The 26075-nt window shown below is 44.3% G+C and overlaps 1 long non-coding RNA gene across 1 annotated transcript in view; it reads right to left on the minus strand.

The window, feature by feature from the left end:
- Positions 1–23678, minus strand: part of LOC309373395 — a 65418-nt gene extending 41740 nt beyond the window's left edge. Inside the window, exon 1 of the long non-coding RNA XR_014170014.1 lies at positions 23578–23678. This is a non-coding gene — a long non-coding RNA (uncharacterized lncRNA). The remainder of the gene's footprint in view (positions 1–23577) is intronic.
- Positions 23679–26075: the final 2397 nt, after the last annotated feature.

Genomic DNA, 26075 nt, shown 5'->3' on the forward strand with positions numbered 1-26075 from the left:
AAGACTTCATAACAAGGGAGATGCAAGGTTACACTGTATGTCAGCTTTCCAGGTCAAAACAGCGGCAGCAGCAACAACAAAATGAGCTTCTTTAATTTTATTTGTAGCCCCACAAGTCTGCAACCTGTCCTGTAGGGCGCTATTGTTTGCTGACACAAAGGATGGGAGGCAGATCAACACTCAATCTGCTGGTCTAAGGAAGCAGGAAAGTATTGGGGTGGCGTGACAAGACCCTGCTTAACTTTAAATATCTACTAGCGCTATGGGGGCTACATCATACTGCTTTAAAGAGGACAACCCTCTATTCTGAAAGGATGACAGAGGACAGTGCTCTGAAGGTGTACTCTATTTAAAGGGGGTAAAAGATAAAGAACTCCACAAACACAAACACACACACACACACACACACACAAAGGAGCGCAGGGACCTTGACGTTGCTCACCTACAGATCACCTGCTCACAGTATTCTCTTCTAGGGTAGCACGCACTATCTATGTCCTTAAATTATAGGAATTATTTCTCCATTGGCATCTATAAATATAAATCACCATTTGTGAATTCTGTGCCTATCAGTGTCCTCTGATCTCCTCTTTTTGGGGTGATGCATTTTATTTTTTCCCGAGAGTGAGTGCAAAATTGACAACCCTAACTAGTACGTTGAAGCCAACTTGGAAGCTAAAGAATGGAGCCTTGCATATTATTTCTCAAACTTCTCCAGAAGTAAAGGTAGCCCATAACTGCTCAAAAAAGATCACAAAGCTAGTCACTGGGACACAGGCTTGCAAATGCTCCAATCAGCTGAGTTCAAGGAATATCCCCCCCCCCCAAGAGTGATCTAAGCCTACTTCCTCACTCACACAGCAAATATTGAAACGTATCCATCAAAAATGGACAAGCAGGTGGTTGTAATTTTGTTTTGTTTTTTCAGGATTATTTGAATGCTTTGCACTAAGAGGAACATTCAAGTTTGTGCTGAAATTTGCTTCAGGCAAACCTGGCAACTAACCAGGGATGGGGTGTATCCCTCCCCTCCCCTCAAATTCCCCCAAACCCCCACACTGTTTATGATTCCTATCAAAACTCATTTGGCCTACTTTGAAAATTGCCAAATGTTTTGTCCATGGAGGATAAGGTTATCAGACGTCCCCGTTTCCCAGGGATAGTCCACAGATTTACAAATCAGTCCCCTGACAAAATCCATCTATTTAGTAGGAAATTGAAAAGTGTCCTCAGATTCATTGAAAAAATAATCTGGTAACTTTAATGGAAAGGCTACCAAATTTCCTTGCAATTTTCCAATTGCCTGGAAATACAGGAAACAAGCTTGAGAAATTTTGCTGGCCTTATTGAAACTATATAACCGAGATGCTTTGCCTGTGGAAGAATTTCTGTAGTAACTTTGAAATTCAGTTCAGGCAAAGCTCGGTGGCCACATAAGCCAGAGAGATGGATCTAGATCAGTGTTTCCCAAACTTGGGTCTCCAGCTGTTTTCAGACTACAATTCCCATCAACCCTCAGCACTGGTCTTGCTAGCTAGGAATGATGGGAGTTGTAGTCCAAAAAACAGCTGGAGACCCAAGTTTGGGAAACACTGCTCTAGATGCTGCTAGACTTCAACTCCCATCATCCCTGAGGTTGGCTGGCTGAGGCTGATGGAAGCTCCAGGTCAAAAGTTCCCCAACACTGTTGCAGGCACTCATGGGTGCAAGGTTACCACTTGGCAGCACTTAGACACATGAATATCCTGAGACTTTTGCAAGAACATTCCCTCCGCACAAACATTTTCCCTTCAGATTCTTAATACGTTTCACATGTTTAATTGAATTGAGGAAAAACTCCAGTGTCAATCTAACATGCCCTATATTAAATGTGCATGGTTTGAAAACCAAGTAAACAAGGAGAAAACAAGAAGATGACAATGCAGTTAGAATTCAAAGGACATTTAATTTGGAGACGCTTGTAGCCGCTTGTGCTGTACTGTCATGTTCTAAGAAGTTTCACATTGACATTAACACACAGGTCACTCAAAAACCCTACTGATTTTAAGCACTCTCTTCTTGAAACTAACTCCGAGAGGGCAAGCTCTGCAGCAAGGAGATAAAAGAAAGAAAGGAAGGATCTGGTAAGGTGTGTGAGCAGGGATTCCGAAGGAAAGCTAAAAAAAAATTACAATCCCCTGCATTCCTTTCAGTGTCTCCGGGAAAGTTCGGATAGCAGGAGCGAGAAAGGGAATAAGGAGGATTAACAACAATATCACTGTAGCAAGGCACACACTCAAGAATACTTAAAGCTTGGATCTATCGTTCTGCTGGGAAATTACATATTAGAGTTGGTGCTGATAATGCCCTCTCCTGGCGATGCTATTGCAGCTCCTAAGTCTAGGTGTCAGTTATTCCAGAGACCTGCATACATACAAGGCAGGCAGGATAAAATGTACTGTAGTCACAGGCAGCGATCGGTGCGAAATGTCACACGGCTCCCTCTCCTCCCCCACCTCGCTGTAGGTAAATTATTTTAATAAGGTAAGAGATACCACAGCACAATGTGTGTGTGCGCGCATGTGTGTGTGTGCATGTGTGTGTGTTTTACCCCCTAAATAATGTTCTCTGTGTCATCTGTATATTTATGATAGCTCAAAGACATGGGTGTGTGGATCTAATTAAAAATGTGAAAGGGTTTAGCAGCCTGCTGCTTCCCTTTGAGTCTCCTGTTGCCAACTCTTGGCAGCTCTGCTGTCAGCGAGCCAAATGTTTAGTCTTCAGCTGAACTACTGCCAGGGTGTCGCACGGCATTCTGGGACGGTAGAGCCTGGAGGTACTATGTTAAAACTATCTCACAGAAGGAGGATGTGTTGTTTGTAGGGCTCCGCCATTCAAATTGGCCACCGGTAAGTTGTGGCGGGGGAAGCAGTGGAGGAAACTCACTCCTGCCCGGTGAGCCTTAGGGCCTTGCCAATGACAGAAAAGCCCCAGACTTTTCCCTTAGTGCAATACTTAGTGCAAGCCTAAACCAGCGACAAAAGTGCAGTAAACTTCCTCTGCAATTAAGGGCTGATGGAGGAAAGTAGTGTTTGTGTCACGGGAAAATAGTTCTGCTCCTGTTTGTAAACCGGCTTGCAGCTCTCCACTTTGGGAGAGAAGGGCCGTGGATTAAATTGAGGAAAACAAACCGAAAGGTCCATACATGACAAATTATTGTTGCTTAGGGCAGTGTATAATTTGGCGTTGTGTTCAACATGAATTTTTTTCCAGCTGTGTGTGTATGTGTGAACATGCCAATTACAGTTTCTTGGGGTTTCTCCCCCCCATCTGAAGTTCAGTTCCACATCAGCTTGTGATTTTTTTATTATTTTTGTAAGTCCTCATGAAAATTCATCAAAATGTTCTAGTGCTGTGGGGATCCTTTTTCTATTTGTGGAAGCACCCTGTGCAATTCAGAACCCTTCTTTTCCAGGACTCTTAATTGTGCAGGGAGCCTGCATGGGTCGCAGAAATTGAAGCTAAATGGGTAGGGCTGTCACAGTGTAGGCACACACTGCTCTTTCTATATTGCCCCTTTCCAGCAGTAATGACTTTGGTACTGGCCCAAGAAATCTTGCTGCCTGAATTGTCCTTATTGCCGGTTTAAATGCTTCAGATACCAATCCTTCACCTCATCTATTCCTCATGCCCCCAAACCCCATGCAAGCTGTGACCAGTTGCTCTTGTGCTTAGATTGTCCTTGTAGCCTTCGCACAAGCATCTGGCTGGTCATAGTGAGAACAGGATGCTGGTCTAGATGGGCCATTGGCCTGATCCAGCAGGCTCTCCTTATGGTTTTACTCAGCAGCATGGCAGGGTGGGCCTTTCATCATCATCATCATCATCATCATCTGTTGAAATTATATATCGCCCTATACCCGGAGGTCCCTGGGCGCTTCACAGCACAAAATCAAAATATAAAACCACAAAATATATAATCAAAATGAAAAAACAACAACCCGATAACTCCCCCAACCCCCACACTTTAAAAGGGTACAGGATGGAAATCAAATCAAACCAAGGCCTGGTTAAAAAGGAAAGTCTTTGCCTGGTGCCTAAAGGTGTATAATGAAGGCGCCAGGTGAACATCCCTGGGGAGAGCATTCCACAGACAGGGAGCTGCTGCAGAGAAGGCCTGTTCTCGTGTTGCCACCCTCTGGACCTCTTGTGGAGGAGGCACATGAAGAAGGGCCTCAGAAGATGATCTCAGGGTCCGGGTAGGTTCACATGGAAAGAGGCGGTCCTTGAGGTGTTGCGGTCCTGAGCCATTTAAGGCTTTATAGGTCAAAACCAGCAGTTTGAATTGGGCCCGGAAACTAATTGGTAGCCAGTGCAGTCAGACCAGGATCGGTGTAATATGCTTAAACCGTCTTGCTCTGGTGAGCAACCTGGCCACTGAATTCTGCACTAGCTGAAGTTTACGAACTGTCTTCAGAGGCAGCCCTACGTATAATGCATTATGGTAATCTAACCTTAAGGTTACCAGAGCATAGACAACAGTAGTTAGGCTATCCCTGTCCACCTGGGCCACCAGCCGAAGCTGATGCCACCTGAGCCTCGAGCGATAGCAAAGGATCAAGGAGTACTCCCAAGCTACAAACCTGCTCCTTCAGAGGAAATGTAACCTCATCAAGAGCAGGCGATCTCCCACCCATCTGGTCCAGGGAAACAACCACCAACAATGCCTCAGCCTTATGTGAACTGAGTTTCAGTTTGTTGGCTCTCATCCAGTTCATAACCGAGGCAAGAGGTCCCGCACTTCCACTGCCTCACCTGCGGATATAAAGGATAAATAGAGTTGAGTGTTATCAGCATACTGCTGACAACGAACCTCCGGATAACCCCAACCAGCGGTGGGGATAGGCTTGAGCCCTGCGGAACCCCACACTGAAGGTTCCACGGGGTTGAAAAGCATTCCCCAAGCAACACCCTCTGGGAGCAACCATACAAGTAGGACTGGAACTACAGCAAAGTGGTGCCACCCAACCCTAGTTCGCTCCAGAAGGATACCATGGTCAATGGTATTGAAAGCTGCTGAGAGGTCGAGAAGAATTAACAGGGTCATGTTTCCCTTGTCTCGCTCTCAACAGAGGTCATCATGCATGGCGACCAAAACAGTTTCTGTGCCAAAACTTGGCCTAAACCCCAACTGAAATGGATCCAGAAAATCAGTTTCTTCCAAAAGCACATGGATCCGGTCTGTGACCACACGCTCCAGAAACTTGCTCAGGAAAGGGAGATTAGCAACTGGCCAGTAGTTTGGTTTTCCAAATCCACCAGTAGGGAACTGGTAGCACTAGACTATAATTCCCATCAGCCCGATCTAGCATGATGTTGTTGCCCAAAACCATCTGAAATGCCTCTGGTGCTCCATCCCTGCTTAAAAGAAGTAACTATCACCGGTGCTACCAAATGGTACAGGGGAGCAGGAGAGTGTCGCTCATCATTAAGAACATCATAGTTCATTACCTGAAGACTACGTAGGTTTCTGCGAGGCGGGACACAGTGATAACAAGAGACTTTATTGACCTGATTGCGAACAGAACAGGACTGCCAAACAGGGGCAAAACAACTTCTTATATGCATTTCTGAAAGCCTGGGCCGCTCCCACTCTCAACGTGATTGGCTGTCTAAACCCCCAAGCTATGAATTGTAACCCAGAGTTTAAGAGCCAATGCCAGTAGCCCAAACCCTGACAATACTATGTGATTGGATATCATGTATCAAATCAAAACACATGGCTCTGGATCCTAGTCCAGACTCGAGCTCAGGCGAACACAGACCACTGCACACATAACATAACCAATACAGAGAGATATGTCAAACATTCTGTGCTATTTCTGCTGATACCTCTACACAAGTAGAAAGTGATATATGTGCTTGGGACCTTTATTCACAAAAGCAGATATATAATAGTTACGAGGGTGGGATTATTATTATTTCTTTAAATGGTTAATTTGCTGCTAGAAACAACCGTGCGCCATTTCCCCTTCAAAGTGCTGACTGGTTTGTTATTGCATGTGGTGCCGAGGTGTAGCAAAAGAAAAGAAAAGAAACGGGGATAGAGAAAAGAAAAGAGAGCCTTCCCCCTTTCTGTGAAATTGGCTTAATTGAGCAACATCTGTGCAGCAAGCCTATACCTTTCCATCCGGCCCCCACTCACCCTGGCCTGCAATAACTTTTCAGAAAGCCATTTCTTTATTTGGGAAGTGTGTCCATAGCTGAGAATATGCCATTTTCATTTCAGAAACCAGGCACTGTGGATATTTATTGCACCCTTAATCCAATAGGGTCCTGTAACACATGTCGAACACATTCCAGAAACATTCACGATCGCAGTGGATGTTATTGGAAAACATGCATTTTCTCAGCAACAAAATTTTGGTATTTTACCACTGGGGTGGGGGTGGGGGGGATGCGACAAACCTGGAATGAGACAGAAGCACTCTCTCCGAGGAACGAAATCTATGCAACAAATAAGTAATGGCTATGCATTTTGTGCAAGATTGACAGCCTCTGTCCAGAAATATAGATAATAGGATGCTCACAAAAGACTCATCATTGTAAGGTATCATGGGCTCAAGGGCTGTCACATGGAAGTTAGAGCAAGCTTATTTTCTCCTACTCTGGGAGGTAGGATCCCTACCAATGGCTTCAAGTTACAGGAAAGGAGATTCTGACAAAACACCAGGAAGGACTTTCTGACAGTAAGAGCTGCTGGACGATGGAACAGACTCCTTTGGAGCTAGGAATCCTTTTTCCTTTTAAGCAGAGTGTGCTGGTCCCATGGGTTTCCGTGAGGCATGGTCTGAGTCCAGTCGGAGGTAGAGAGTGCAGTATCGAGGCCGTCCATCAAAGCTGAAGCTGGGTCCAAGGCAGGGAGTCAGGAGAGGTCAGAAGATCTGGCAAGACAGGGTGCAGGCAGGAACTGGCTACCAACAACGTTGCTCCCGGAACTTGGGACTAGGGCTGGCTGGCTTTTATCTGCATAGGGCATAGGGCAGCCCCAGTCCACAGGTGACTCGCCTCTCCTGGCCTGGAGGTGAGCACTCCTCCTGTGAGAACTTAGTTCCCTCCGCCTCTCTGCCCTGAGCCTCTGCAGCTCAGGAGAGGCTGAAGGGTTACTGGACGCAGAGGCAACCTCAGCTTCCCCTGAGGGGCCTGAGAGTGGAACACCTGCAGGCAATGGGTCCTCCATCACCTCAGGGGCCAGAGCAGACTCAGCTGGTGCCTGCACCTGAGGATCCAGCACAGGTGAGGACCCTTCAGGCTCAAGCCCCAGCTCAGCTGGTTCTGGAGGTGGGGAATCCTGTGCAGGCTGGGATTCCTCAGGCTCAGCCTCCGAGTCTGAATCCCAGGCCATCACACAGAGTTTGGATGGCCGTTTGTCATGGATGCTTTAATTGAGATTCCTGCATTGCAGAAGGTTGGACTAGATGAACCTCAGGGTCCCTTCCAACCCTGCAACTCGATGGTTATATGATTCTCTGAGCTGGTTTCTTTGGGAAAACTGGAGTGTACAGTGGTACCTCGAGTTACAAACGCCTCTGGTTACAAATGCTTCAAGTTACAAACTCCGCTAACCTGGAAGAATTACCTCGAGTTGAGAACTTTGCCCCAGGATGAGAACAGAAATCGTGTGCCGGTGGCGCAGCGGCCCCATTAGCGAAAGCACGCCTCTAGTTAAGAGCAGTTTCAGGTTAAGAACGGACCTCCGGAACGAAAAGCAGTGTTTAATGTCTGGACAAAATACAAAGACTTATTGGAAAATAAAACTCCAAGGTGGCTTTCACCTTTGGAAGCTAAGGCCTGGAAAAGACCCAATATGGAAGCCTACTGGCCAAAATATTGGGAACTGTTAGAAAAAGACGGAGATAATTGGAAATTGCAGAGTATGGAGAAAATGAAGGATAAAGTGCGAGACTGGTTACACTACGCTCAGATTAAGGAAATTTTTAAAAGTGACAAAAAGTAAGGATTCCAGGTGGAGAAATCGAAGTTGGAAACAGAACTGTTAGAACCTAAGACTAAGGTACTTTCAAGAATGTATAATTTGCTGTTGAAATGGAATACACAAGACGAAATGGTTAAGTCGGCTATGATAAAATGGGCACAGGACATTGGGCATAACATTATGTTTGAGGACTGGGAAAGGTTGTGGACCACTGGGTTGAATTTTACTGCATGTAATGCTTTGAAAGAAAATGTAATGAAAATGATATACAGATGGTACATGACCCCAGTTAAACTTGCCAAAATATACCATTCGTCTGATAATAAATGCTGGAAATGTAAAGAAAATGAAGGAACATTCTTCCACCTCTGGTGGACTTGCCCCAAAGTGAAGGCCTTCTGGGAAATGATATATAACGAGCTGAAAAAGGTATTTAAGTATACCTTTACTAAGAAACCAGAGGCCTTTCTTCTGGGCATTGTCAACCAGAAGGTGTTAAAGAAAGATAGAACATTTTTCATGTATGCAACAACAGCAGCAAGGATACTACTCGCTAAGAACTGGAAAACTCAAGATCTACCCACACTGGAAGAATGGCAGATGCAACTGATGGACTATATGCAACTGGCGGAGATGACTGGCAGAATCCGAGACCTGGGAGAAGAAAGGATTGAAGAAGATTGGAAGAAATTCAAGATTTACTTGCAGAAATATTGTGATTTAGTGGAATGTTAAGAAGGATGCTTGGTTATAAATAATTGGCCATCACTAAAATAGATCAAGAATTGATGATAAGAGAGATTAAGAGAAACAAATTTGCAGGAGAATTATTTTATTGTATTTAAGTAAGTGGTTATAGATTTGGAAATAAGATGATAATTTGCTTGACAAAAATTTATTAATGATGTAAATGGGAGCGGGAAACGTGAGGAAGTTCAAGGATATTATGAAATTTTGTTAAAACAAAGCAATAATGTTTATTATCATTGTATTCTTTTTTCTAAAAACTCTAATAAATATTTATATATATATATATAAAAAAAAGAACGGACCTCCGGAACGAATTAAGTTCATAACTAGAGGTACCACTTTATATGCTTATAATATCTGACAATTTTTATGTGCATTATAATGCATATTAGATGTGAGAATTGTTTGTATTTTTAGCATAACTGGTAAAATGTAACACACTTCTTGTTGAGATCAAGGAGCAAAGTGGTATTTGGTGGCAGGGAATCTGCATTAATAAGCTCCGCATTGTGCTTTTTAGAAAAATCCATTCCTAGTCAGTCCTCAACACTATTTGAGGGGCTGTTTTTAAAAAGTTTTGCAGCGGGTCCTCACTTTAATGTTAGTATTTGCAATTTTAATGGAGAATTGTCATATATATTACTACTGCTTTGGATTGAAAGCCCCCTTGCTGAATTTCTTTGCAGATTAGATGAGGTACACATTATTAAAATAAATAAAAAATAATTAAGGTAGAGTCTGTGCCTGAGAGAGTCCTTGCATTTATTTGCAAGGAGCCTGGTATGAGCAGAATCCCACTGTCAGTGGTGAAGAAGAAGGCTTGCTGTGGCCAATAATACTGCCATCCTCAGCAATATTGTGGTCATTTTTTCTTTTTCCATAGGAGAAAGATCACCCAGCAGATCACTGGGTATGGGAGTAAACCTAGTGAGAACTGGAAGAAAAGGGGAAAGAACTCCAGATGCACCACACGCAATTCTCCCCCCCCCCCAAGGCCCAACACATTTTGGAACAAATACTTCGACAGGAATAGACATAAATAATATGCAACTATGATGCAGACATAAAAAGTGGGTGAAGCTTTACACACTCACACAACTTCAACAAAAACAGTACTTCATAGTTACTCAATTAGAAACCTCAAAGGACAGGAAGTCAAACTGGAATAATTAATCTGGGCAGCTAGATTGGACTGGAGTCCATCGGCTTTAAGCCGCCAATGTCCATAAAATAAATTTCTATAGTAATCTCTTCACCTGGTGGCCTTTTGCTCTGCATCATGGATTCTTCTCCATTGTCATGTGTTTGTACTTTATGCTAATCCAACAATTCAGAGATTAGACCAGCCTTTCTCAACCTTGGGTCCCCAGGTGTTCTTGAACTACAAATCCCATCACCCTTGATCATTGGTTATGCTGGCTAGGAACGATGGGAGCTGTAGCCCATCTCAACATTGAGAAAGGCTGGATTAGACCTTCTAGTTATCAGCACAAAATCATCGTGATCATGAACTGTCAATTACACAATAGGACACTGGGCTACCTTGCCTCACCCAAGCAATTATCACTTTGTTGCTCCAAGTCTTATTAGCAAGACTGGGATACTTCTTGAGCGTTGACTACTATCCTTTAACCGGTCACGTATTTGTAGAAATAAGCACGGCACTTCTGCTGGCAAGTCAGGCATAAGGAAAATCCACTTGGGGAATCCACTTGACACTCGGTGGAAGGTTAGATCTCCTGGGGCCTGGGTGAATTTCCCATTGTTAGTTGTATGACTCTGCAAAACTGCTAGATCCAAAGCAGCTGAGACAATACAGTTACACACTGAACACACCGATCAACTATAGTCAAACATCTCCTGTGCACTGAAGGTGTTATAAGTGAGCTGAATCCATTGGTCTTCAGCTGCATTCCTGACACGGCGGTAGCCTTTGTGCTGCAGTTGAAGTGGCCCCATCCACCACTGCGTTAAAGAAAAAAGAAAGAACGGCTGATGGGAGGAGAGGAAGTATCAGCAGTGGAACCTGCTATCGCTTCCAATTTCTGGAAGGGTATTGAAAGGAACAGAGCTCTGGCGCGGGTGCATCACACACCTGAACTTTGCCTCTTTGATCTTTCCTCCGGGGTCCTTTTTGTTTCCCCCAGCCTGCTGCGGTGGAGAGGTAGGCCTCAGAAGCCTTCTGGCATCTAGCCCAGGCTTTGTGGGCCACTGGAGAGATGCATAGCTAGGTGCAGCAGTGCCCTGCGGCAGGTGTTAAAATGTTGTTCCTGGTTCCTTGGTGGTAATCACTGCAAAACAACCCTGTCTGCTCTCGTCGTATCAACAAGCAGCTTTCGCCCGGCTTGTTGCTAAGAGACGGGACGGTTGCTTACAAGTTGTTTGGTGCCTCTGACTTCCATAATTTATAATTTGTTATCTCAGCATCAAAATTGGTGTTCCATTCCCCCCACCCACCTTTGCTTAAATTTAATTTTATTTTGCCACAGACCTGATAATTGTTAAAAGGTTGTGCCTCGGACAGCCTTTCTGTTGCTCTTATTATACGCTTGCTTTTGTAAGGTTCGGAGGCTTGGTGGAGAAGGGACGGCAGGGAGAAGAATAAGAAAATGCTATTATAAACTGCAGATGAATATCATTTTTGCCCATTAACTTTTTGCATTATATGACTGGCTGGGTCAATGGATTCCCTCAAGATTTCCTCCCTATTGAAAAACATGCTTCTGTCCAACCAAGAAGGAAATGAATTGAAATGATTTCAATTTAAACAAGAAACAAGCCGTCTCTCGCAGCTCTACACTTCAGCACCTAATGGCTGAACTCATCAATCCTACTCTTGCGAAGTTCAGCACTATAGGCATTTAACCAGTGCCAGAAATTACCCATGTGCATTAATCTAGTTCTTGTGACTACACAAAGCTTACCTCGCTAAAGTGTTTTATACTTAACACTAGTTAAATCAGCCCTGCGAGGGGGGCGGCGGGTGGCGGGGGTAACGCCGGAGTGGAAATGAGAATAATTTGTAGAGTTGTTAAGTTGCAAAATAATTCTGTCACAGTTCACTGGTTAAAGGGGAGGGGGGGCTGACAAACTTATTACTATGGTCCCTGGTGGAAATTAAGAATACCAACCTGGAGTTAGGATTTAGTTGGCTGCTTAACAACATATTTATACACGAAGCGAGCCGGGCTGCATTGAGGGACATAGATTTGAATATTACAATGTCACCACCAGTGGGGCTGTAGTACTCTGCCACGGATGGAGCAATCCTGTCTGCTGTGCTAGGTTTGGATTTGGGTGTGTGGAGTCCCTGCTGTCTAGCTATGTCTGGCACTGCTAGCCTCTGCCAGTGAGGAAGAGCCAAAAGGGATCTGCGCCCAGCTGTGGCAGAGGCGACTGCCATTGTAAACTTCAGCAACAAGGCATTTCAGGATGGGGGGAGAGGGGAGCTGGGCTGGCAGAGAATCCAGTGCATCCTGGCATAGGCCACATTCGGACCGTACATTTAGAGCGCTGTGATGCCACTGCAAAGAATCCTGGGAACTGTAGTTTGTTAAGGGTGCTGAGAGTTGTTGGGAGACCCCTGTTCCCCTGAGAGAAATACAATTCCCAGGATGGTTCAACAACCAATCCCTCTTCACAGGGAACTCTGTGAAAGGAACAGGAACTTCCAAACACCTCTCAGCTCCTTTAACAAACTACAGCTCCCAGAATTTTTTTGGGGAAACTATGGCTGCTTAAAATGGTATCATAGTTCTTTGAATTTATGTTGTGAACGTGGCCTTAGTCCTCTTGCCACCGCACAGTGTAGGAAAGAAAGTCACGTTAACCACAATCTCTACATGTATTGTATTAAATAAATAAATAAATCTCTAGCTTTGAAAATGTCCTCTATGGACAGCTGTTGGATTCCTAAAAACTACTTTGATTTCACCCAAACACAATTTTTTGATTAAAGCAGCCTCACTGGTTCCCTATTTGAGTGCTGTGTTATTTGGTGCTACAGAGCACAGATTAACCATTTCCAGCATGAAGCAGAGGAAGGGAGAAACTGGTCCAACTGGGGAGCAATTTCATCTGTATGTGCAAACAAAACAAAGCAAAGTAATTACTCCAGAAATTGCCACAGGAATAGAATCAGATGCGTTTGCTTTGGGATGAAGAGAAATTAAATATGCAATGGGGCATTGCACCCCCTCCCCACTTGGGTGGTGTAGGGAAGGGAGGCAAGGGAAGGAGGAGAGAGAGAGAGAGAGAGAGAGAGAGAGAGAGAGAGAGAGAGAGAGAGAGAGATCACTAAGGATCAGATCAGTTTGGGAATGGCTAGGAAGAACAAGGAAAAGCTGGCTTAGAGAGTAAGGCCAGCGTAAACCCTATGCACTAGTAGTGAGACCATTCTTTGAATATGATACTGTCCACACACAAGATGGAGGTATCAGCAAACTCAGGGGAACCTTAATGCTTCCATAGATGATAAGTAAAAGGTACAGTGTTACCTCGGGTTAAGTACTTAATTTGTTCCAGAGGTCCGTTCTTAACCTGAAACTGTTCTTAACCTGAAGACCACTTTAGCTAATGGGGCCTCCTGCTGCTGCCGCACAGCCGCCATGCATTTTCTGTTCTCATCCTGAAGCAAAGTTCTTAACCCGAGGTACTATTTATGGGTTAGCGGAGTCTGTAACCTGAAGCATATGTAACACCTGAAGCATATGTAACCTGAGGTACCACTGTAAAGGTAAAGGACCCCTGGATGGTTAAGTCCAGTCAAAGGCGATTATGGAGTTGCAGCGCTCATCTCACTTTCAGGCCAGGGGAGCCGGTGTTTGTCCACAGACAACTTTCTGGGTCATGCAGACAGCATGACTAAACCACTTCTGGTGCAATGGAACATGGTGACAGAAACCAGAGCACACAGAAACACCCTTTACCTTCCTGCTGCAGTGGGACCTATTTATCTACAGTGGTGCCTCGCTAGACGAAAAGAATTCATTCTGCGATTCTCTTCGTCTAGAGGTTTTTTCGTCTTGCGAAGCAAGCCCATTGGCAGCTTAGCGGATTAGCGCTACAGCTGTCAAGCGGCTTCCAGCGATCAGCTGTCAAGCGGCTTATCAGCGGAACAGCTGATAAGCGGCTTAGCGGCTTAAGAAAAGGGCAAAAAAGCGAAAAAACCTGCGGGGGGATGCAAGATTTTTTTTCGTCTTGCGAAGCAACCCCATAGGGAAATTCGTTTTGCGAAGCGCCTTTCGTCTAGCGGGTTTTTCATCTTGCGAGGCGTTCGTCTTGCGGGGCACCACTGTACTTGCACTAGGGTGCTTTTGAACTGCTAGGTTGGCAGGAGCTGGGACAGAGCAACAGGAGCTCACCCTGTTGAAGGGATTCGAACTGCCGACCTTCTGATCGGCAAGCCTAAGAGGCTCAGTGGTTTAGACCACAGTGTCACCCACATCCCACATGATAGATAGATGATAGATAGATAGATGATAGATGATAGCTGATAGATAGATAGATAGATAGATAGATAGATAGATAGATAGATGATAGATAGATAGATAGATAGATAGATAGATAGATGATAGATAGATAGATGATAGATAGATGATAGATATAGATAGATAGATAGATAGATAGATAGATGATAGATGATAGATAGATAGATGATAGATAGATAGATGATAGATATAGATGATAGATAGATAGATGATAGATAGATAGATAGATAGATAGATAGATAGATAGATGATAGATATAGATGATAGATGATAGATGATAGATAGATAGATGATAGATAGATAGATGATAGATATAGATGATAGATAGATAGATAGATAGATAGATAGATGATAGATAGATAGATAGATAGATAGATAGATAGATGATAGATAGATAGATAGATAGATAGATAGATAGATAGATAGATAGAGATAGATGATAGATAGATGATAGATAGATGATAGATAGATAGATAGATCAGAGAAAACCCTAAGGGGGGAACATCTACCAACAAGTGGGAACTGAGCATGCCAAGTAGACAACAGAATGCTGGCTTCCTATTCGTCTGGAAGACAACAATGAGGGGAAAGGGGATGGAATGGTGTATGCAGGAAAAGGGCATGGAATAAGAGCACTGCATACTGCCACATTATGTTACTGGCCCCACTTGTGCAAATGTACTAGTAGGGACCCTGCGGGATCCATGTGAAAGTGATTGCAGCAGGAGGAGGACATGACAGAGGCATGTGAAATTATGCACAATGCTTAATAAGGTTGAGAAGAAACTATTTATTTCCACAATTTATATACTGCTTAATCACACATATGTTGGGGGGGGGGAGGCATATGGTCGACTAACAATGAGCTTAAGTGAATTAGAAATGAATTTAAACCATAAAATCAGAGTCAAGTTAAAAACCTGCTTCCATTAAAAAAAAAAGCATTCATGAAGCGCTGGAAGGTCAACAGGGAGCGGGGGCCCATCTGACCTCAGCCAGAAGGGAGTTTCACAAAATTGGGTGCAAAATACTGAATGCGCTGAATATTGAATCAAGATTTACTGGCAGATTACCTGGGTGAGCTCCAGTAGATCTGTAAGGGCTTATGATTCCCAGGTGTCTAACAAAGTCAATCTCATCCTCCCAAATTAGGTTGCTGAGATGAAGAAAACTAACCAGGAGTAGACTTTTGTGTGAAATCCCAGTGAGATCAGTTTGGGGCTCATCCAGCCTTCCTTTTGCGCCATGTTTCTAGGCACAGGTCCGGGCTTTAAAGCTCTGTGTCTGAGAGTTTTGTTGTTTTTGTTGGGGGCTTTTTGTCCTAGTGCTTTCACTGGAGAAACCCTGAGTTTCACCTCTGAATCAGAGCAAACAGCAATAAGGTTTTCTGCAGATTGACATTTGCTCTGATTCCTACGATGCCTGACAGTCTTGACAGACGGCACAAGGTAAGCCTTTCCTCTTTTTGATAATTTTCATTTTTCAGTTTAACAACAATAATAATCAATTACGTTTACATATATACTTGTATTGACTTCCCTCCTCTCCTTCCTTGGTTTCTTGTAAAAACTGCATCTCCCCCTTAACTCCTTTTGTTTGTTACTCTCTACAATTCTTCCAAAGTCACCTTTTAACTGCTTGATATTAAATTCATCCTGCTGATGTGTTTAATTGTGTGCAATAATTTTTAGATAGACCACATATCTCCCCTATTCTTTGTCAAACCTTCTTTCTTCTTGATTTTGCCATTTCTTCATAGTCCATTAACTTTGCTTGCCATTCCTCCTTCACTGGGACAGTGTCCTCTTTCCATCTCTGAGGCAAGCCTATACTGACCCAGTCTGATGCCACAAGTGCCTTGCCAGGATACTCCAAGACAGCCTTTCTCAGCCTCATGCCCTCCAGAGGTTTTGGCCAATGGTCAGGGATGTAGGGCTTGTATTCCAGCAACATCTTGTGAGCACCACTTACAGCCCTTAACTTTCCCATCCTACCACCCCCTCAAAAAAAAAAACACCACAAAAATTAAAAACCAGTCCTTGCTTCAAATAGGCTACCTATTGTGTATTTTAGGTACTGAGTTTATTGTGCACCAATAAGTTATGGCATTCTGAAGTTTTCTACAAATAATAATATTAAATAATAATATAAGTGTAGGAAATTATGCATTGAGCGGCCCAGGGAAAGTTTTGCTCCTTCTCTCATAACACTAAAAACTCATGGGCATCTAATGAAGCAGATTGCCAGAAGATTCGGGACAGAGAAAAGAAAGTACCTATTCGCACAGCACAGAGATGAATTTTGCAGCTCCTTTCTACAGGAAGTGGTGACAGGCACTAAAGTGGATGGCTGTAAAAGAGGAATAGACAAATTCATGGAGGTAAAGGTAAGGTAAAGGTAAAGGACCCCTGGACGGTTAAGTCCAGTCAAAGGTGACTATGGGATTGCGGCACTCAACTCGCTTTCAGGCCCAGGGAGCCGGTGTTTGTCACAGACAGATTTCCAGGTCATGTGGCCAGCATGACTAAACCGCTTCTGGTGCAACAGAACACTGTGACAGAAACCAGAGTGCATGGAAACACCACTTACCTCTCCACCACAGTGGTACCTATTTATCTACTTGCACTGGTGTGCTTTCAAATTGCTAGGTTGGCAGGAGTTGGGACAGAGCAATGGGAACGCACCCCATCGCGGGGATTCAAACTGCTGACCTTCCGATCGACAAGCCCAAGAGGCTCAGTGGTTTAGACCACAGCACCACCCATGTCGTGGTGATAAAGGCTATGAATGGCTGCTAGCTATGATAGCTATTCTCTGCCTTCACGCTTGGAGGCAGTATGCTTCTGAATACCAGTTGCTAGAACCCATAGGAAAGAAGAGTGTTGTTGCCCTCAGGTCCTGTTTGCAGGCTTCCTTTCAGGTTCTGGAGGGTCAATGTGAGAACAGGATGCTGGACTAGATGGGACACTGACCTGATCCATGAGGCTGCGTCCCCACAGTGTGGGCAGACAATAGGAGGGAGAAGAAGGAAGGATAAAAAAAGAGAGAAAGAAGGGAGGTGTGTGTGTTTTTTAACAGAGGTGGACCACCTCTAACACCCCAGATGTTGATGAACACTGATTTTCATCAGCCCCAACCAGGGATGATGAGTGTGATAGTTCCACAACTTCTGGATGACACTAGATTTATCACTCAGGTGCAGAAAAACAAAAGTAAATTTGAGGGGCAGAGCATTCTGTTTTAATTGGGGGTGAGAACTGAGGGGTTTAGCCAAAATCTGCATGGAATTCAATACATTCTCACTGGATACATTTCACTTAAAAAAAAAAAAATAAACCACCTTGTCGTTAGCTTTAAGTAATTGTGCCCAATTATTTCCACATCTCTTTGCTGGCCTTCTAGAATTCCAGACCCTTTGGAATACTCTATACTCTCTCATTCTCCTCTGTGTGTGTGTGTTTGCGCGCGCGCGCACACACACACACACACACACACACACACACTTTGGTTGAGCCAGAAGGGGAAAAGGAATCAGAGGTGAGTTCCCATTACTAATTTAGCTGAAGCCCACCTGTGAAAACATGAGAAAGGTATCCAGGGGGCTGTCTTCGGTTGTGCACTCAGGTGCGTCCACAGTCTAATCAGCCGCTTCGTCTCTGGGCCTCTGCCAAAAAACTGATGAGTTATTCTACCATGCAAAATCAATGTCTGCTCAGCAGGCCAAATCCTAGGCTGGCGGGGGTTGGGGGGTGGGAGGAAGACGGTAATGCTGGTGGGCCATTATCCGTATATATCGTTCCAGAATTCAAATTTGATTGTTGTTGTTTTAAACTTCTTTTTCTTTTACAAGTACGCCCTCTTCTCTGAACTGCCGTCGCATTCGATGTGTTCTGAAGGAGAGAAAAAACTTAGCGTTCGCGAAGGGCCAGGCAAGTTTTGAGAAAGGTTTGGAAGGCTTCTCTTTCATGACTGATTTAAACCTCAGCACAGACAAGGGAGGAATGTGGCACGGAGGGGAAAAAACATCCCCTGCAACTTGTAAATATAGGACGAACAATTGTTTCAAATGTTCTAACATGCTCTCCTTTCTTCGGCTGCAAACATTGTCTCCCAGACTATAATTATAATCAATCTTTCTCCTTCTCTTTTCCTACTAGTTAACTGGGATTAAGATGCCAGATCAAACTGCTGTGTATTAGCGATGTGCAGAGACAACAAGATTTGCCTTGTTATCCGTATCTGTAGCATCTGGAAGCAACCTGATCTGTTTTGAACACACTTGGGCCACATCTTCACTATACAGTCGTTCCTCGGAAGTCGAACACCTTGCGAGTCGAACGTTTTGGCTCCTGAATGCCGCAAACCCGGAAGTGAGTTTTTGCGAACGTTCTTTGGAATCCAAACGTCAGACGTGGCTTACGCGGCTTCCGATTGCCTGCAGGAGCTTCCTGCAGCCAATCGGAAGCCATGCCTTGGTTTCTGAACATTTTGGAAGTCGAACGGACTTCTGGAATGGATTCTGTTCAACTTCTGAGGTACGACTGTACCTTTAAAGCAGTGTAATACCACTTTAAACAGCCATGGCTTCCGCAAAGAGTCCTGGGGACAGTATTTTCTTAAAGGGTCTGAGAGTTGTTAGGAGACCCCTGTTCAGAGCTGCAAATTCCCACAGTTCCCTGGGAAGAGGGATTGATGGTTAAACCACTCTAGGAACCAAGGCAAACAAGGCAGACACAGCTCCTTCCAATGACCAGGAGACAGCAGTGGGGTCAAGGACAATGCCACAACTCCAGCCATGGAAGGAGCAATGGGTTTGGTGCCAACAATCTGCCCTGCATCAACAGCATTGGTGCTCTCTATCCTTCACCCCACCTTTTTTCACAGAAAATTTTCAGAGCCTAAGACATGGTCATGGGACTAAATCAAAGGTGCTCATGGCAATGATGGTGCAAATCCCTTTCTGTTTTGCACCACTATGATAGGGAGGCCATTGGTTTTTTTGTGCGTTTTCTTGGGTTCGGTGCCCTCCAATGCCCATCTCAAATCCTATCTGCTTACCAAGGTGCAAGGCAACACTATCAAGGCATTGACCAAAATCAAGACTCTATTATACCAACCACTCAATATTCTCAATGGAGAGGGTACATTAAGTAATATGTTTGAATGTTGAATGTGTAAATTTATATCTTGAGTCAATGGATAAAACAATTGCCATTAGATGTGCTGCTGTATAAGTGTTTAATGGTTCTTGTATTTGGAAGAGGAAGAGGAGGAGGAGAAGGAGGAAGAAGAAGAGGAGGAAGAGGAAGAAGAAGAAGTTCTCTGTGTCTAAGTCTGCATTCACATGGCTTATGATCCCATTCCCCCAACATTTCCCTGTTAATTTCACTTTATATTTGAGTTTTGCGCAATTTGAAAGCCATTTCTGGAAAACTAACGGAATATAGCACATGTTTAGTGCTTATTCCCATGTTACATGATTCCAGAAAATATCTGTTTACAGCCCCATATACCTGGAAAAGTGACGGAATTTGGGGTGGTATACTGCTTTCCTATTGTTTTAGTGAGTGAACTGAAGAAGTGATGAGTCCCAACAACGTTCAGCGTTGTGTCATACCACGGCCACTTGTGCGAATGAAATTTAGCGTGCCATGCTGGTATACCTGGAAAAAAAGCCACAACCCCATAATGCAACAGGTGACGCAGTGTGAAAGGAACATTAGGAAATGAGACAGAAGTAGCAGCAGTACAATCTGGAAAACCAACCCAATATTACCCACTTCTGAATGCACCTCGAAAGTGGTATGTGTAATGGTGAATTTGGAGTGTGTAAAACAGGAAAAGAGGAATGGATGCAGAAAAGAACTACATAACCATTAAAGCAACAGCACTACAACCCACATTCACGAATATTTGACTCTTACTTGTTTAATATATTCCTAAATTTTCTATACGTTCCAAACCACATTATGTTTACAAAGGCAAGCAGGAAGAAAGGAGCGCAATGCATTAAAGCGCGATGGCGAATATGGACTAATAGGATAGCTACAGATACCTCACTATTTCCCCTAATAGTTTCTAAAACTCTTTTGCCACCGGAGCACGGCGTAATTGCTAATCCATATGCATCACTGCTGCGTTTACGTCTAAACAGAAGGTAAAATGCATCTACCTTCCACGGCGTATCCTTTTGAATGTCTTAAGCCTGCAAGAAATGCACATGAATAGTAATGTCTTCCCTCAGGATGGTTTTGAACCGGCACTCTTGAGAGGAAACTTACAGCGGAGGAAGCCTGACGTGCCACCCAAGTCTCTCTTAATTAGCGCACACATGTGTCCCCTCTCCATATCCCCTGTCCCGCTTCAAAGGTATGGTTAAAATGTCTGCCATTTCATTTTAGCATCAGCCCATGCTCCGTGCTGATGTTCGTCAGGCTAAACTCAAAACACCATTTTCTTTTTCTCTCTTCCCCCCGCCCCTCCGCTTTTTATGCTGTTCCCACATGCAGAGTGGCGCTTTTTGTTGGCTGCCGAAGAACTAAGTGTTTTTTGGCAGTGTGTTGGTCCTGGACCGAAGCCACGCAAGCAACTCTTCCAGAGTCAGAAAGGCCCAGAGGATTAGAGATCAATGGATTTAGTTATCTGGTGAAGTCCCCCTGCCTCTCTGGTGCCATTAATAGGATTTTGCTATTGTGAAAGGCACCTGAACCTTCCCCCTTTGCATGCTAATCTGAGCAAACTGGGGCTTAATGCTGGATTGCTTATTGTCAGCAAGATTATTATTTATTTTTTTACTCTTACTGTATCTCTGGAAAACTTTATTTTACACAGTAGTCCGAGGGATTGAAAATCTCTTGTGCGGTGGGATGGAGAGGCAAGCTTTGTAAACCCACAAATTCTTTCCCTCCTTGGATTAACATCTGAGCCAGAGAAGAATTGCTGACACTTAATCCCCAAATGCAGTTAGATCAACATGTTGCTTATATGGCTAAAACTGGGGTGGGGAGATAAAAGCCCACACCTAGTGAAGGGACCATTGCATTTACTAGATCCTATATTTTTAATGGAACTAAATTATTTCATTAGGATGCACGGGCATGTGTAGAAAGAAGGTGCAAGTGGAAATCTGAGGGTAGGAAGACACCCCCCCCCCGAAGTTCAACAGGAGGTGGGTTCTTTCCTTCTAACCTTGGGTCTTGCCCTTGAAAACTGAATCAAACCGTCCCCAACTCAATGCAGCAGCATCACCCCAGAGAAAGGAGCTCCAGATTCAGGGTGTGTTCACATTACTGTCTTAAGCATAGTGAAGTTGTTGTTTTTCTGGGGTGTTTTGCAGCTCTCTTTCTCTCTCCCCCCCCCCACTCTTCCACCAGCTGTTCCCACCAGTTTAGCTTCAATTGATCAGAGAGTGCTGACAGGGAGGGGACATATTTTCTATGGAAAGGTGTTCACACCTTGGCTAGAGATGAATTAGGAAGGGTGTAAGGACTCGGATTAAAAACCCAGCACTGGAAATACAATGAGTGCAAACACAGCCGAAGTGCAGATGGGAAGATGTTTCTGAACCTTTGGACTGGCTCAGAAAAGTTATCCAACTTGTGATGATTTCCCCCCTCCAGATTAACCTGACACAAGCTTTCGAGTGCCTTATTGTATCCATCCTTTACATATTGTTTTCCCTGGTTTTCCCAGTAGTGATGTATGGAAGTGAGAGCTGGACCATAAAGAAGGCTGATCACCGAAGAATCAATGCTTTTGAATTATGGTGCTGGAGGAGACTCCTGAGAGTCCCACGGACTGCAAGAAGATCAAACCTATCCATTCTGAAGGAAATCAGCCCTGAGTGCTCACTGGAAGGACAGATCCTGAAGCTGAGGCTCTAATACTTGGACCACCTCATGAGAAGAGAAGACTCCCTGGAAAAGACCCTGATGCTGGGAAAGATTGAGGGCACAAGGAGAAGGGGACAACAGAGGATGAGATGGCTGGACAGTGTTCTTGAAGCTACTAACATGAGTTTGACCAAACTGCGGGAGGCAGTGGAAGACAGGAGTGCCTGGTGTGCTTTGGTCCATGGGGTCATGAAGAGTAGGACACAACTAAACAACAAAATTCCTAAACGAAACAGTATTGTGGCCCTTTAATTGTGCAAGCTGAGTTTGCTGATATGTGACTCAGTCTCACCCCAAAACAGCAACACTGTGGAAGTGCCCTCAGACCCAGAAGAAACACCGATGATGAGAATTGTAGAATAATAGAATAGTAGAGTTGGAAGGGATGATGAGGGTCATCTAGTCTAACCCCCTGCAATGCAGGGATTTTTTGCCCAATGTGGGGCTCAGGCCCATGACCCTGTGATTAAGAGTCTTGTGCTCTTCTGGTGGAGCATGGCCAATCTTTTCTCAATCGTCCTGTGGTTGTCAGGAAGGAGAATCTTGCAGAACATCTAAGACTGACAGCGGGAAGGGAAAATAATGAAGACCATTAACTCTGATGCTTAACTCTTTACCTGTCCCCTGTTTTTCTCCTGTCCCCATCTAGGGATAGATGTGTCGGTTTTGGTTTCTCTTAGTTTCTTATTTTTCCAATCTTATATTTATTTCTGTATCACTATGCCTTTATTATTATTATTTAAAAGCTCTAAAACCGTTAGCCCTGTTGGTGTGCATTTCTCCTATTATATGGATCGCATATTATTTTTAAAGCAATGCATTTTTTGGGTTGCGGAACTGTGGTGCAAAATTGGGAGACATATGCATTTCTTACAGATTAGCTACATTTAGTTTCATGTTTTGGACTGGCACGCCTGAACTGCATTTCCATTAAAATGCAAAATTAACCAAATTTGTGTCCTATACTTCCCCTCCAGCCATACAATGGCAGCACCAGGAAAAAGAACAATTGGGGAAGTACAGAAGGGGCAAATTATATTTCTAGATGGGCAAGCACATGTTAATGACAGCAGTTCAGAAATGGGGGGCAAGCGCCTTGCATGGACACTTGCCCTCTTGGATGCCCCTTTGCAGCCATAGCAAAGTTCTCTCTGGGAACGCAAACTAAAAAAGGGCATTTGGGGAAGGCAAGCACACAGAGAGGCAGCTGTTGGACCTCCCCTGCTCACTGCTTCTACCCGCTAGATCACATCACTTTTCAGACGTTTGGCAGAAAGCCTTGTTAGTTTGTCCTTAAATGAAACCACAGCATTCTTTTGGGGAAAGCCTTTCTGGTTACGAAATAAGCATCAAAAACAAACAATTGAATAACTTTAGTTTCTGCAGACTTGCAAATTTGGGTTTCCCAAATGCACTTGGTGGAGGGCGGCGGGGGGGGGGGAATCTATCAGTTGCCAAAGCAAAAGATTACCTAGAATGTTCCTTTTATTGCTGGTCTTCTTCTTAAAGTATGGCAGAGAGGAGATGGTCAATCTTCCGGCTTCCTGTCTTGCTCCTGTTGCGTTTCTCAAGTGAAACTGTGTAGAAAGAAAAAAGAAAAGGAAGGAAGGAGGGAGAGAGGGAGGGAGGGAGGGAGGGAAGAAAGACTCCTGCGCTTGGTCTTATCTATTATGTGTTAATTGAAAACATCTGCAGGTACCCTTTGTTTGTTTTATTCTCAACCTATGTAAGCATAAACCCTCTATTCCATATGGCAAGCATGATTAAATGGTTTAGTTTAGCATTCACTGGCTTCACCCCCGCACCCTCAAAACAGCACTCGTTCTCTATGTCACTGCATACTTAATCCAGCCGCTGCTAAGCAAAGAGATCTAAGCGAAGTGGTTCTAAGGAACAACGCCAAATGGTGAGCCAGAGTAGGGCAGAGCACAGGAATATGCTACTGCTCTAGCAAGGGAGATGATAAGAAAGGTGTAGCTAGTGCTGAGTCCACGTTCCCGAGACTTTCTCCTTCTCATGACAGCTCTGAGTAGATTGGTGAGGTCATCTTCTATCCAATTGAAGGGCAACAGGTGAGGGACTCATAGGACATGTTTGTTCTACATTGCCGACCACTGACGAAGAATGAGGCTGTGAATAAGGACTAGATCCACTCACTGCGCATTTGGGTTTAGATGCACTCATTGAGGCATGTATAAAACCCACAAGGTACATCATTCAGACTATGTTGGTCTCTCGGATGCAAGATCAGGTCTGGTGGGGATGGGTAATCAGACCTGGATGGGTTGGGTAGTCTACATAGCAGACTGCATTATTATTATTATTATTATTATTATTATTATTATTATTATTATTAGTAGTAGTAGTAGTAGTAGTACACCACCCAGCTGTCCTGGATGCATAAGGGCCTGAGATCCTATGGGAAACTTCAAATGGTACATGAAGTCCTCTCTGCTTTCCCTACTTGCTTTTGAGAAACAATGTGAAGAAGAGATGCCTGAAGGGACTCATTTGCAGCCCAAATTTCCAAATCCATTTCAGACCTTGACTGCATACACACTATACATGTAAAACACATTTCTCCCTCCACCCAAGAAAATCTTGGGAACTATAGGGTGCTGGCAGTAATAGGGTGCTGGGAGCCAGTGCAGCTAGTATAGCACTGGGTAAATGTGGTCACACGGCGAGGACCCCATAAGGAGTCTCGCCGCAGCATTCTAGACCCGCTGGAGTCTCAAGGGCAGCCCCACGTAGAGTGAGTTACACCTGGAGGTGATCGTCTCGTAGATCACAGTGACTAGGTCAGGGCGAGTGAGGTAAGGAGCTGCTTAGCTTGGCGGAGATGAAAAAATGCCGCCTTTTTTATAGCTGCGGTAAACTACAAATCCCATGCTCCCCCCCGAAGAGGATATATGCTTCAAATGTATGGTGTGTACACAGCCTTGGACTGTGTTTAGATTTAGAGGTGGGCCATCTTTCCTCGAGAGAGGACCACATTTCCTCATGGGAAATGAGGAAATGGAGGTTGTCCACTTGCTAGCAGTGGGTAGGGCAAGAGCCGGAAATAGGCAAGTAGCAGAGCCAAGGATGAGTGGTTCTACCCCTTCCCTCTCTCTTTCCACCACTACCCCTTGTCTCTTCCACAACCCCTTTTCTGCCACTTCTCCCCTCCTTGCCATCCCCATGAAACTAGACTCTAGGCCCACAAGTTGCGTCCCCTAACCCTCAGCGGCATGGAGCACGATCCATATGGGCTGTGATCCAAAAGCAATTGTGTGTGGGGTCCAGAAACCCTGTACGCTACTCCCTCATTGCTTAGCCCTGTGTGAAGGAAGGAGGTGCTGGTGGGGGGAATATAATCCCTAATGAGATCCATTTCTAAGAATAGATCAAATGTGACACAGCTGCGACTGATTAAATGTGAAGGGCTTCTTCAATGCGCTAATAAATTACAGCAACTTTCCGGGCATGTTTTCCTTTCTTATACTCTCTCCCCCGTTCTATCGGCAGCGCTTAATTCGGGATATCTGTCAACAGCTCCCTCACGCCAGGCAGCAAATACGGAAACCTTCTCCCCTTTACCTGCTTCTTCCCATCCTCGGTCTGCCTCGCTGCTAGCATTATCTCCAGGCCTGTGTTTGTTAAGTTAATGCAGTCGTACCTGGGTCCTTCCCCTCATTTCAAAGCATGTCTTCCTTCGCTATTCCTTCTAGTAGCACTCCCCAATGGGTTGCTCGTATCAGTCCACAGTGACTGATTTACACACTATATAGACTCGGGAAGCATAAAGATGCATCATGCATAGCTGTGCCTTAGCAAGGAACAGGGACATGCACAAATTAATTCCCATGATATTTATGAGGGACTTCCACATGGAGGGACTGATATATATATATATATATATATATATATATATATATATATATATATATATATATCCTTAGCAGAGTCAGACTCTATTGGCAGAAA

Source organism: Podarcis melisellensis, assembly GCF_964234715.1.
Source record: "Podarcis melisellensis genome assembly, chromosome: 1".
In the NCBI taxonomy this organism is placed as follows: Eukaryota; Metazoa; Chordata; class Lepidosauria; order Squamata; family Lacertidae; genus Podarcis; species Podarcis melisellensis.